Source organism: Polyodon spathula, chromosome 11 (genome assembly GCF_017654505.1).
Source record: "Polyodon spathula isolate WHYD16114869_AA chromosome 11, ASM1765450v1, whole genome shotgun sequence".
In the NCBI taxonomy this organism is placed as follows: domain Eukaryota; kingdom Metazoa; phylum Chordata; class Actinopteri; order Acipenseriformes; family Polyodontidae; genus Polyodon; species Polyodon spathula.
In genome coordinates this window covers 17,605,363-17,619,553 of record NC_054544.1, presented here as the reverse complement: position 1 = coordinate 17,619,553, position 14,191 = coordinate 17,605,363, and the positions used below count along the sequence as shown (strand labels likewise).

The 14,191-nt window shown below is 38.9% G+C and overlaps 1 pseudogene; it reads left to right on the top strand.

The window, feature by feature from the left end:
- The first annotated feature begins 1,304 nt into the window (after positions 1–1,304).
- LOC121323059 lies at positions 1,305–12,851 on the top strand (annotated as a pseudogene).
- Positions 12,852–14,191: the final 1,340 nt, after the last annotated feature.

The following is a 14,191-nucleotide window of genomic DNA, read 5'->3' as shown; positions in this document are numbered from 1 at the left end:
ACCTACACTAGCTGGTGAGGTAAGAAACACTGGTTATTAGGCTTCTGTGTAAAATGAGTGAGAGAGGCTGGGACAGTATGGTCTGCCTTTTAAATGAATAAGCTGACTGACTGAGGTAGCATTGTAGTTCAGTGTAGTTCAATTCTGAAAAACTACCAACCGTTGTCAAAGGTAACTGCTGTAGACTTGTGTATTTGTTTATGTAATAATAATAATAATCTGTATAATAATAATAATAATAATAATACCACTGAGTGTGAATCACAGAATTATAATATGAGGGATTTCAGCCTGTGCACGTAACAAGAAAAATGATACTCGCTGAAAGACTGATTTAGTTTTTAGCAAAGGTAAAAAAAAAAAAAATTCAACCCCATTTTATTTCATAGATTTGACTGATAAAATAAGTAAGAAATGAAAACAACCTTTTTTGTAAGATTGAATTTAAGTAAGATGCTCAGCTCAGAACTCTGTTCCTAAGTACTGTATGGCATTCTGCCCATATAATAAGGTGACTATGCCTAATAGGACTAACTCCTGACAGATTAATCACTACACTGGAATAAACCCACCTGCACCCCCACCTCATACCATATAGATAAAGTCGTTCTGATACTGCGTTCTGCGCCATCGTGAAATGCATGTGTTAATTCCATATTCCGTAGTTTCTATTGTTGATTTTCAGCTTTTGCAGAATGGGTATTTTACTGTACAAAACTGTACCCCCCCCCCCATCTTTATTGAGTATGTGTGTGTATATGCATATATGCACAGAAAGATACATGGGCTGAAGTAAATTAGAAGAAAAACAATTACTCTGTAATTTGTTTATACAGCCACAGAAGCCCGAATTGAGATGATTTTCTTATAGTTCAGTACAAACCATTTATTGTTATTTTATTTTATACAGTACCTGGATTGTACTCTGTATGAACAAGAAAAATGATACTCGCTGAAAGACTGATATTATAGACAAATTATTACTATTTTATTTTGTGTTGTATTTTAAACATATATAATTGTTGCTTCCATCTCTCTCTCCCTCTTTCTTTTCTCTCTCCCTCTCTCTCTCTTCTCTCTCTCTCTCCCTCTCTCTCTCTCTCTCTCTCTCTCTCTCTCTCTCTCTCTCTCTCTCTCTCTCTCTCTCTCTCTCCAGGAATGACCATTCTTTATATTATTACAGACTTGGTTCCATTACAACAGCTCAACCAAAATTTATAGATCACTGCAAAGTATTGGATTTGTTTTTAAATATATTTTTTAAGTGTTCATGTATCAGTTACCATGTCTTTGCAATATTCAGAATGATACGGTCAATAGAGGTGGAGCGAACAGCACTGAATGAAAATGGTAAGGGGGCAACATCATTTCCACACCACGCTTAGTGCTCAATTAAATTAGCCTTTTAAAATTAGCTTGGAAAAAAGCTGCTATAAATAGATTATAATGTATTTGGAGGAGCTGTAATTATTTATTTATCATTGTGTTAATACAGCAAAAGTAAATATGTAGCCACATGATGTTTGTTGTTTTTTTTTTATTATTATTTTTTTTTTATTTAGTTGTCTCCAATTTTTTTAGCCCAGCTTTCTCCTGAATTTAGTGTGCCCAATTGTTGTCTGTATCCTTGGCCCACCACTAGCAACTGGTGAACGGAGGCTGGAGCACGCGTCCTCTGAAACGTGCTCCTGTAAATCTGTCATTTTTCACACTGTGGATCCACAGCAAGGCCACCAGACCTATAGTGCCAGAGGACAACACAGATCTGGAGGCTCCACTGCAGAACCACAGGCACCCTATCGGCCACAGGGGTTGCTGATGCGTGGTGAGCCGTGGATTCCCCTACTGACCTAAGCCCTCCCTACCTGGGCAGCGCTTGGCCAATTGTGGGCCACCCCCTGGGAGCTCCCAGTCACGGTTGGTTGTGACATAGCCTGGACTTGAACCTGTGATCCCCAAGCTATAGGGCACATCCACGTTGAGTGCCTTTGCTGAATGTGCCACTCGGGAGCCTGTTTATTGTTATTGTTCCAGTTAATTGAATTTGACTCTTATGTGCAAGTGTTTCTCGCCAAAGTGTGAATATAGCACTGTATTGTGTGCCTGTACTTTCCAGGTCTATCAACGATTTTGGCAATGGTGGTGGAGGAGGTCCGGTTATCGATAAGTCGGGACATAGACAGAACCTACCTGCTGTATAGCCTGCTCGATGCCCCCTGGTTACAGTCACTGCTGAAGGTAACTGAGAGATATCTCCACAAAGACAGCGGGCCCCAGTGGCTGTTCCTTGCTTAGAACTGCCTGAACAACATGGACCTTCAGGTGTGAAGAATATACTGCATTCTCTGACACCTAAAAATCACAGCTTAGGATGCTTTTCATCACAACTAATGACTTTGTTGTGTATTTTCCGAAGGAGCCTTGTTTTTCTCCTTCCACATTCTCACGTGAACATGTCACATCCCCTGGTAAACCCGATTTCAAAGCTGAGCACGATAAGATTAGCATACAGGGCTAAAGAAGAATCCAAGAGTCATTTAAATATCCCCTCCCACATTTTCATAGTGTTGTGAGAAATAACAACTGGAATATTGACATTGAACTGAACATCAACCTCATTATTATTATAAAAGTATAATAACATAGATGGTTAGCCTTTTGATCAGCAGTGAGCTACACAACCTCAGTACATTTCTGTGTTTCTCCAGGTATATTTGTGTCTGCAACAGTACCTGACAAGGACCCCCACACCTTTCCTACCTTCTGCATCTGCACTCTCACAAGAGGTACGATAGTGCAGGCAGTACCTGCTAAACATCTTTAGAATATAACCCTGAAATGACAAGGCTAAAAAGAGGTTTTATTCCAATGTAATGAATACTGTATAACTTCAAATAAATGAAATTACTGGGAGTATCTGCACAGCGCTGATTTTGATTATAATGTTCTCAAAACTAACACAAATGTAGATTAATGGTTGTAATCTTCTCCTTCACTCTCAGGTTATATCTGACCTTAGAACAGCCTCCCCGTCTCCTGAAGTGAAAGAACTCCACAGACTACTGAGAAACCCACACATGCAGGCAAGTGTCAAGTACAAGGCAAGCCTTCATTTTCCTCAATGTCGGCTTGAATGTAGAGAACTAAGAACTAAGTAATATTACCCAAGTTCTCTTCAGCACTTTTGAGGTGTTTGTTTCTCATTTAATAACATTTACATGATTTTTTTCTCTTTTTAAAAATAAGAGTTAATTAGAGACTGGAGGTAACGCTTTGAAAACATGGCCCATTATTTTTTAATGTAGGCTTTGCTTTTTGCTCATGATACAGTGGCCCAGAAGGACTATGAACCGATCCTGCTGCCCCTACCTGACAGCTTACCGGATGAGGAGGAGGCAGTGAAGATTGTGTGCCTGGTGAAGAACAAACAGATGCTGGTAAGGAGGAACACACCCTACATTCTCTTCACACCTCAGAGTACAAAGGCAATTCATTTTGTATTGTGCAGAATACTGCACTGAGGTTCTGAAGAGGATATTAAGACTCACTCTGTGATACTGGTCAAGAGGACGTGTTCCAGAGGGTTTTCACCACTCAGATCAGAAACTGCCAAAGAAGCTTCATCCCACTGTAAAATATTCAGTTAGCACTTCAGTTAGCATATCAGCAACATTATAGATTTGTCATAGTACTCAAAACTCGTAGTTTGTTTTTTGAAAAGTCCTGTTACGTCCGTTCAAAATATTTAGCTCTAATTATTTGTGTTGCTCTGCCCATTTTTTTTTTTAAATCCTTTTTTTCAGTGAGGATAAAAAATAACTTTCATATTACCATCTATAACTAGCAAGAAATAACTTATGTTCACATAAGAGCAGTTGTTTTTGGTTAGGTTTCAAATTCTAGCAAGTTTTTGTTCTGTCATTTTTGTGCATGTTTCCATATGTCACACCCCACCTACCAAGCAATTCTTATTTCCTGGTTACCGAGAGCTTGGAGTGTGAGTATGCATTATGTTACGTCAAGAAGGAAACGAGTATTGCATTGTTGTTACATGAATATAAATCTTAGGCAGGTTATAGTCCAGCTTCAGGGTAGAAGGCTTGCGCCAAATCTTCCTGCCATTATTGAATAATAGTTATTTACCTCGTGGCTGTTGGGGGGCCTGTGTTTGTCTCAGCCTGGTTCCCAATGGACAAATGTCATAATTGGTGCCAACAGGCACCTGTACAGACAGCTTCTTTGAAAGACTGAGGATTGGAGGGTATGGAGACTGCTCAGCACATGCAACTCCAAAGACAGTGGTCCCTTCAGGGCAGGGCTAAGGGACATTGCTGGGCGATGTAAGGAAGGTTGCATTGCTGCTGCCCATAGCAAACCTGCTCTGTGTATGGATAAACAGAGGACTTCATTTTAAAGAGTTAGCCATTCAGAACCATTTAAATGAAAGATTTTAATATAAGCTCAGAGGCAGACATGGGTTGGGCCTGGGGAAAACATTAATGCTGTCTCTCCTACAAAGAAAAACTTCAGGGGTATTAATAAGAGGTGGAATGACCTGAAAAGAAGGACCAAAGAGAAGATGGCCAGAAAGCAGGCAGGAAGGAGCAGCAAAGGGGCTGCATTCCTCTCCGACCCGACCATGAGCTCTCGAAGACAGGCGGCCGGATTGGGGGAGGACAGGGTGAACCTGTCAGCCCCTTTTCTTCACACTTCTGTTGTGATGGGTAAGACCTGGATTTCCCAATGCAGAATAAAGGAACATATCGACTTACAGAAAGTGTGATTGTTGCATAATTTGTTATGTCTTATCATATCAGCACACTTTATTGTTGCATAATTTGTTATGCCTCATCATATCAGCACACTTTAAAATAGAGGTTTTAGTATAGGTACGTGTCAATTGTATGTGTGTAATTTCTGAATTTCTGAATATATACATTACCATGTTGTTATTTCATGTAACTTACTGCACTACGTACATGTTAATGTTTTCTTGTCTGCTTTTCTTTTTAGATTACATAGCTGCAGCAAGTGACAGCAAAACAGAGGCAGGACCTTTCCACAGTCAACCCAGAGAGAAACTGGACATTTTGAGCTTTCCTTTCCCTTGCAGTTCCAGCCTCTTCATGCACACGGTTCTCTCAGAACACTGTCCCGACTGAGTTGCTTTACATTAGCCGACGCCCACAGTGGGTCCCTTCCAACCCTCTGCTCCATTCAAAGAGGGGTATGAAGTTGCTGGGGACTCACCGGATGCAGGCGCTATCAGACCAGGAGAGCCTTGAAGAGCTCAGGTCCACCATGAAGTATGTGGCCAGCACAGTGGACAAGACCTCGCGTGACGTTAAGCTGCATGGAGAGAAAGTCGTTGCTGCCACTGAGATGAGGTCAGAGACCATGCAGGAGAACACCCAGGCCTTGAACCTGTTGGTGGACGTGTTGGAGAGTATGCAGGGCCCCCTTTTGTCTCCGATATTGCCTCAGTCTGCAAGCTCCAACCTGTCTGCTAGGTCTTCTGCCACTGGTTCGTTCAGTGAATTCATGGAAGGGGTCTCGAGTCACCCAACAGCGCCACATCCCTCCTCATTGGTGGACCAGGTTGAGCAATGCTGTTCGGCAGTGGCTGGGACCACTTGTCCCAGCGGAACGCAGAGGTCTGCTGCAGAGCAGAGGAGGGCTGGCTTATTAGTAAAAAAAAAGTTCTTCCACAGGCAGACAGAATCATCAGCCTCTCTATTCAAACAGGTGGGGGCGTTGATCAACGTGATGGGCAATTTATTTTATTTATTTTTTTTTTTATACTATACAGTGCGTCCTCATTTTTTCACTGTTTTATCTTGAAGGCAGTGAATTAGTTAAGGGGCCTTATTCAGCACAGTACATATACAATTTACTTTCAACATAGCCCAACCAACATTTTTCCAAATTGGTGATTTTCTTTGAATCAGGGGAAAAAAAAGAGGAAGCACTGTCTCTACTGCCTTAATTTTTTAATTCTTTCATTTTACAATCTGGAATTTTGTGAGAGTCTGGAGTCTGTTCATTCCATGCTCCATCCCATAATATCACAGTGAAATCTTTCCCTTGAGTGTGTGGTGCAGTATGTGCATCCAAATAGCTAAAAGCTAAAAAAGCAGCCTTGTCTCCATGATTTCTCAAATATTCAGGATCCAATTCAATTCTAGGATGTCTTTCCCTGTGCACAAAGTTTTATAGTGTCGGACAAGGAAGTCCTCCAGGTTTTAAACAGATTATTAAATAATTAACTGGTTACATTTGTTCATTTAAGTAACTTAGGGGACCAAAATTACTGAGTAGTGCAATGGAGCAAAAGATTAGTTTTTCACAAGCATGGCCTCATTATTGTCCATCATTCGAAGATATTTTAAAACACAAAGTAAACATTGCTTAATTATTATGTAAACATTATTATTATTATTATTATTATTATTATTATTATTATTATTATTATTATTATTATTATTGGGTGTTATATTTACAAATACTAAAAGAAAAGTCCAGAGCTTTTTTAAAAACCTTGAAAAAATAATGTTTAATTTTTTAGCTAATAGCAGACTCAATGTATTCTACTTTTTTCCTTCCAAGAAGTCCTCAATCTTTGAGTTCATTAAGCGATTCGGCAGCTGCTGCACAGCAAAACTCCAAAGCCTTATGCAATGAAAGAGGAGTTCAGTACGAAAGTCTGCCTTAAGTGAAGTCTCTGAATGTGCACAGTACTCAAGTATTAACTGCACTATTAGAATCTATTCCTGAATATTGCAATATCAATAATATGAAAAAGCACTGCAGAACACCACAGCATTGCCAAAAAGTTGTGCAGTACGCATATATCTTGGTAATATATAACCAAAGCATTTTTGGCTCTTCTGTGGAATATAAAATACCTTGGTATGTTTCACATGGGGCTGCATTTTGTGTATAAATTGCAATATTGTCATATGATTCATCTATGCCATATTCCAAATTGTCAATTAAAGCCTACAGTTTGTGGGATCCCATTCATGTTAATGGATGGAAATATCAAGGATAAAAAAACACAATGAGGGTCACTTGTTATTTATTGCAAAAGAACAAATCACAACCACCCTGACCTGGACGGATGCATTTGCAGTCCATTTTACCCTTCTCAGAATACATACAGGTCAGACTAAATATGTTGGAATCCTTGTATAGCGGTGCCTCAGATTGTTTCTATGTACATGCATTAGGGGTGTGTGTTCAAAAACTCTTTAGAATCAAATGGAAATAATAACATCTGAGAGAATATTCATCACATCCCTAATATGCTTTCAAATGCTAGAAACTGAGAAGAGGCTGGATTTAATGGGTACAATCCATGCTTCTATGAGAATATTCATTACATCCCTAATATGCATTCAAATGTTTTCCCTTTTTGCAACAATGATCCCTGACTATGCATTGCAATATCAGTCAAACTAAGTTACATACTGTGGCATCTGTGCCTCAAGTTTTAACATCTACTCTCGTGTAATGGAAATCATTATTTTTGCCAAGTTTTACAGCAGAATAGGAGGGATCAAAATACAAATCAGAATATCTATATGTTCAACAGTCCAATCCTACTGTGGTGCCTTGGCTATTTTGCTACTATATTTTACATTGTAATGTGTATGTGCAGTCCTTACTGAAAGCTTTGTAAGGATTTCAATTTTAGAGGAATCATAACTGGCAGACGTTTTGCACTGATAAGTTTCTGAAATCAGAGCCCAACTATAAGTCACATGACTATACCAAAATGTGGCTAGATGATTATTTAGCTGACAAGCCCTCTTTATTGGCTTTTCAGAACTGTCAGTAGCCATCGTTGTTACTATTTCTAATGTTGGTTGAGTGGTTGGTTACATACATACTGCAGATAATAAAAGTAGAAGCACTGTACAGTCTCACAGGTCAAGAGTTTACTATTAGAAACACATACCAACTCAGACTGACTAACACCTGCCCTGAGTGGCTGGTAAATTGATCATCATGAGGTGAAATGTAAGATGGTTATATACCTGTAGTTAGGGTTCCTCACACCCTAGGGTGCACCTTTTACCTTTTTGCTTTATCACCTTATCACCTGTAATTGGACCAGTCAAGGCTCTCATTTCCTGTGATATTGCAATTCTTGTGTCCTTTTCAACAACTTTACATCCACTTGTTTCTGTGTGGACATAGTGATGGCTAAGAATTTTGACTCCACTTGAATGAGAAAAAAAGGCTTGGAATACTGTGAGTAAAAGGTGAGTAACTCAACGTTATAACAGAGTGCCTGAAAGTCCCTCTGCTCACCTGCATATGTAGAGGAATCATATACCAGAAGAGTGCTGGTCCTCCTCTGTAATGTAAAAATAAATCTGTGGTCACAGAAAGGTACTGCATTGGAAACACTAGAGATTGAAGTATCAATGAGCACATGTCTTGACTGCCTGAAAGGGTGCTGATAGCTAATTGTGTTGAATGATGTGCTGCAGTATAATTTTGAACGGATTGCTGCTTTGTAAGCCTCCATACTGTTTTCATGCATTTGATTTTCAGTTGAATATGTGCAGAAATTATCTTTGCAGCAATAAAGCATGTCAGTTTTCATTTTTTGTTGTAGGGTACAACAATAAAGAGGAATAAGGTAACTGGAGAGATCGTGGTTGCCCGGGTGATACATGGAGGCCACACGGATCACAGTGGTAAGTGCAAGCCTAATACGAGCCACCAAACCACGTGAAAGTATTTATATTCTTGTTTGTTTCAATGGTTAAAATTATTATTTTAGCCTCAGCTCACCGTTACCACCCCTGCACTGACTTGGGTGCAGTGAGAACGAACACGTGCTGTCCTCCGAAGCGCGTGACATCAGCCAACTGCTTCTTTTCACACTGCAGACTGACCATGCAGCCACCTCAGAGCTACAGCGTCAGAGGGCAACACAGCTCTGGGCAGCTAACAGGCAAGCCCTCAGGCACCCGGCCAGACTACAGGAGTCGCTGGTGCGCGGTGAGCCGAGGACACCCTGGTCATACCTGTGCCTACATTCCTGGCTTTACCACAAATTTAATAGTTAAGCCCACTTGAGTTAAATTAGGAAAACAGTAAAAGTAAACACAGTAAAACCTGGAATGACTTAAACTGCTATGCAATGGAAGCCTTACTGTATTTACTTTCCTGTGTTGTTTTATCATTGTAACATTGTAACATTTAATGTTAGGAATGGAGTTATTTTTAATACTCTGTTAGCATTTGCTGCTGGCTACAACAATGGTGGCAATGCTTTAGATTATGGATCAAACTCGAAATAACCATGTAACAACATGGTAATAACTGTGTAACTTCCACATTTCTGCTATTACAGTATGTGCTAACTTCTTTGTGTAAATACATGGAAATGTAATTTTCCATTTTATTCCATTAGATAACAAAAGGTTGTTTAAAAGACCATGTAATTACAAAGTACTTGCTGTACTCATTGGTATTTATCTAGTTATTACACTGTAATTACAGTACGACCAAATAGTTTTTGCTGTTGTAGGTTTTATAGTTTATCAGATAATGTGCAAAAGTTAAAAAACTATACAGTAAGTCCCTCCTCTTGTCTAAGCCATACTATATTTTGTTTTATAACTAATAGATTATATCCTAAAAACTCATTATTGTATTAAAAATGTTTAAATATATGTAATTTAGATGTTTTAAATAGAGTAGGTTAACAGAGTGAGTCAGTCATTCAATACAAATGGAGTGTATTCTGTTTAGCAGGGAAATTAATACCACAGGGCTTTGCAAAAATCAAACTGTAAAAATAGTCATTCAAATAAGATATGTAGAGGAAGCCAATTATACTGCATACTTAACCTTTTTTAAAATATATAGATGTTTTGTTTAATATGCATTACACTGATGAAGGCATTTGAAACCTTTGTTTACTTTATTGATTCAGTGATACAAGTTATGGATAAATGATACCACAATTAAACATTGTGTTATATTATATGTGTTACAAATAACACATTAGAAACACACAGGAATCTGTTACTGGTATAAAGTTGAACAGGATGGTGGTACAATGCAGTTTTAAAAGTGTAACAGTCAAAACTTTGATACACATTGTCTTACCTCTCAATAAATCTATATCTCCTTCTCAAATTAGTATTTACAGATTTTAGTATATAGTAATAGTAAAGTATATAGTATAGTTATTTCATTACCTGTTCAACAATTATAGAACGAGAAACCTCTGTGAGGACCAGGTGGGGTCCTACTACCTGCTCTGCAGGAAATTAATTTATAGTGGTATTGATTTAGATAAAGCAAAACTTTTCCAAGTCCCCTTAACAAGCTTGAGTTTATCTCATAATAAACTGTACCTATTCATAATTGTAGCTGAATTGCAGCTGGGCGAGCAGTAAGACAATTCAGACAATAAGTACTGTAGGTGCTGAGTTCAATCAATAAAACATGCGGCTCGGTTTCATCTTAAAAGCTTAATATGATACTGTAAATATTTTATGGCAATATCTTGTTTGCATCATGTAAACACTATCGATACTGAGTTCTGAACAAAAGACTTCCGAAGCCACAAAGTCATTTGGGATTTTAAAAAGAAAACAATTATCTTTACATATACTTTTCATGTCTTTTACATTGTTTTTCTTTTCCCCTTTTCTCCCAAACAGAGAAGAGGCTAGATTTAATGGGTACAATCCATGCTTCTATATAGGTATGTTAAGCTGGTTCTAAAATAAAAATGGAGACGTTATCATGTGGTTTTTTTGTAATATGCCAAATTTGTGGCACATCCATAAAATAAAACTGCAAAAAAGTTTAGCACATTGCTGGAACACAAGGTAATTGTTTTTTATAACCCAAGAAACATGACATGTGACATGTGCATCCTTTCAGCGCTGTCCCAATAGTTGTTGGGTATGTTATCATGAAAGAATAAATTCTGGTCAGTGATGACATTGTCCAGGCAAAATATAATCTATTAATCTTTCAGACAAGTCATTATTAATCCGACCCATTACAATAATTTCATACAGCAGTTTTCAAACTTTTTACTCTGTTGAATTTACTTTTACCACCTCAAGTCATGCTCAAGTCACTGTATATGTTATAAATTCAATTGTTAGCATGGACCCAATCAACGAGAAGAATTCCAATAATAAAAGTACTAAAGATTCCATTGCTCTATTCAGATCTAGAGGTAACAAGAGGAGTTAACGCAGAACCTGAATGCTTAGTGTAGTTATAGGTTCAGTCTACTTGATAGCTACAGTGGGAGTTGTATGTTGCACCAAATATCCTAAGATTGGTATTTCAGTCATCATGCGAGAGAGACTTTTAACTGTATGCACAGTAAATGTGTTCCAGCTGGTTTCCGCAGAAGCATGTGTCTGTCCCGCAGGAAGTCCCAGGGCTCCGAGCAGTCCTACTACACGTGCTGTGCCAGCAGCTGCTCCAGCTCTGTAGCCTCCCCCTACGAGGAAGTGGTGAGATACCAGTGCCACCCGAAGGATGGACACTGCCTCATTGTGCTCGTCGGTTAGGACTGGTTGCCGTTCAAACGCATTACAAGACTTTCGTTTACGTATTTAAACTGGATTCAAAGTGAAAGCATAAGATTCTTTTGACATTGAAAATGCTTCCAGGATAGAAAACTGTAAGTTTAATGGAGAATTAAAAAAAAAAAAAATAGCAGTGGTCCTTGTGCCTGTTGTAACTTTTCTGTGATTGCAGGACTGTGATTTTGATTTCATTGTTTCTTGTAGGTTCATCTGGTGTTGGGGTGAATGAGTTGCAGAAAAGACTTGAATTCAACCCCAAAACTGTCCAAGACCCAGTCCCACGTATGTAGAGCTTCTTTTTTAGCATGGAATTTAAGTGCTAGGAAAAGATGTACATTGCTGTACTTTTTTGTCTGTGTTAAACTGTTTTTTTTTCTGCAGATAAACTGTTTCTTGTTAGTTTTATACAGTTAGAGTTATTTTATTCCTCTCAGAGTAGGGCTCTAGGATTATATTTCTGGTCAGCAGCATGTACAAACAGCAAGTTTTCTTCCACAGATACTACTCATCCTTCTAAGAGCTATGAAGTGGCTGGGGGGGGACTATCACTTTGTATCCAAGGAAACATCTGAACACATGGTTTTCAATCACAGGTACCTTTGTACATTTCATAAGACTATACAATCCCATACAGCCCCCGTTCTACCACAAACCATATATGGTGCTATTTAAGCACTAATAGTTTCAAATAAATAATACTGTTTGGTTGATATTTGTAACCTTCTCTATAGCCAACATGGAGGATTCCTTGTGGTTGTTTAGGACTACCCATCATAACTTTTGTTGATGTCAATCTGTTCACATTTCTAATGTTTTTATGTGAAGGTGTGCACCAGACTACCCCAAACAGCCTGAAGATCTGCAGCAAAATCAACAACAAATTGTACTGTTGGCTTAGATGTTTATTAGTCAATTGTACCTACCAAAACGGTGTTGGGTTACTATGATATACTGATAAGCATGACAAGTCATATACAAATATTAGAATGATTAGGTTTTTAATATGCATGGGTTATTGCAATAGAGATGTGGTGTCTCTTTAACAACAGCTTCATAAATATAAAACAAAATTCCTAAAAACAAACCTTGAGGTAAAGCTTGGTGAATAAGGCCTAATGTTTCAGATTTGGCATACCCTGCAGTATTTTTCTTTTTTGTAGGTTAATAAAATATGTTGAATATAAGAGACATTTGTATGGTACCAGCACTGAATCGGTAAATGCAGTTCTACAGAGTGTGAAAATCTGTATCGTTGACATGGAACCATAAGTAAGGTTTCATAGTACATTATGTGCAGAAATATACAAAGCTGTCTAGATATTTGGTTCGCGTAGTTACCATATGAGCAATGTGACATGTGGATCAATCCTCTTTATTTAACAGGTTAGTCATGTTCAACACAGACAGTATGCTGACCTTTGAACAGAAAATAAGCCTCAGACACATTTATTATGCCAACAAGATCAGTGCTACTCCAGCTTTAAGAGCTTATGACCAGGAATCAGACATTCTACAAGTCCCTGGCAGTGATGATGCCCTAATTAGCTATTTACAACATCCTGCCGAGAATTGAAGTGACTAGAAACCACATTGAACCAAGTTATATATGCATTCCCCCAGTTCACATGGATTTACTTGTATTTATTTACTAGATTAGTTTCTTTTCACAGCACTCTCATTTCTAATAAAGTTGTCTACTTTAACAGGGAATCCAAGGTGTGATAACACATGAGCTCAAGCCATTTATTACATTCATCAAACCACCTAGCAGCAATTGAATGAGGGAGACTACAAAAAATTCACAAATCATCACATAATATATACTGCTTCTTTTCACACTGCAGACGTACCATGCAGCCAACTCAGAGCTACAGAGTCGGAGGACAACGCAGTTCTGGGCAGCTTACAGGCAAGCCCGCAGGAGCCCGGCCAGACTACAGGGGTCGCTAGTGCGCAGTGAGCCAAGGACATCCTGGCCGACCCAAACCCTGTTTGCCATGGTTATTAATATCCTTTACCATGCCTTGCTATTCTTCACAATGCTTACCTATGCTTTATCATGCTTTCACTAGGATTTATTACATTCGGCTATGCTTTTGCTATGGTAAACTTTTATAAGGTACCCTGTTGTCAGAACAACTCCTAGCGATCAATACCATGTGTTGGACCCCCCTCACCACTACGAGGATGAAGACTTCCAGGAGATGGAGGAGAACACAAAGAAGATGGAATCCCAGTACAGACAGTTTTTTGACCATGTGATAGTGAACGAGCATCTCCAGGACTCATGTGTGCAGCTGCTCAGGACAGTGAGGAGAGATCAGGTGGGTTCCAGCTACCTGGCTGAGGCCGGCCGCCCAGTCCTAGCAGCACCGGAGCGCCACAACACAGCCAGGAGATAGCAGGCAACCCCTCTCTGTACAGCAGCTTGAAGACCACTGTCTCGAGCTGAGAGATGTACGCATGTTCAGGGCTGTGCAAACAAAGTGTGTTCTCATGTAATCTGACGAAGCTGCACAGTAAATCTTTATTATTATTTTTTTTTTGAATGACACCATCAAATCATTAATGGGACATAACTTTTTCTGTAGTTTAATGTGGGCCAGTTT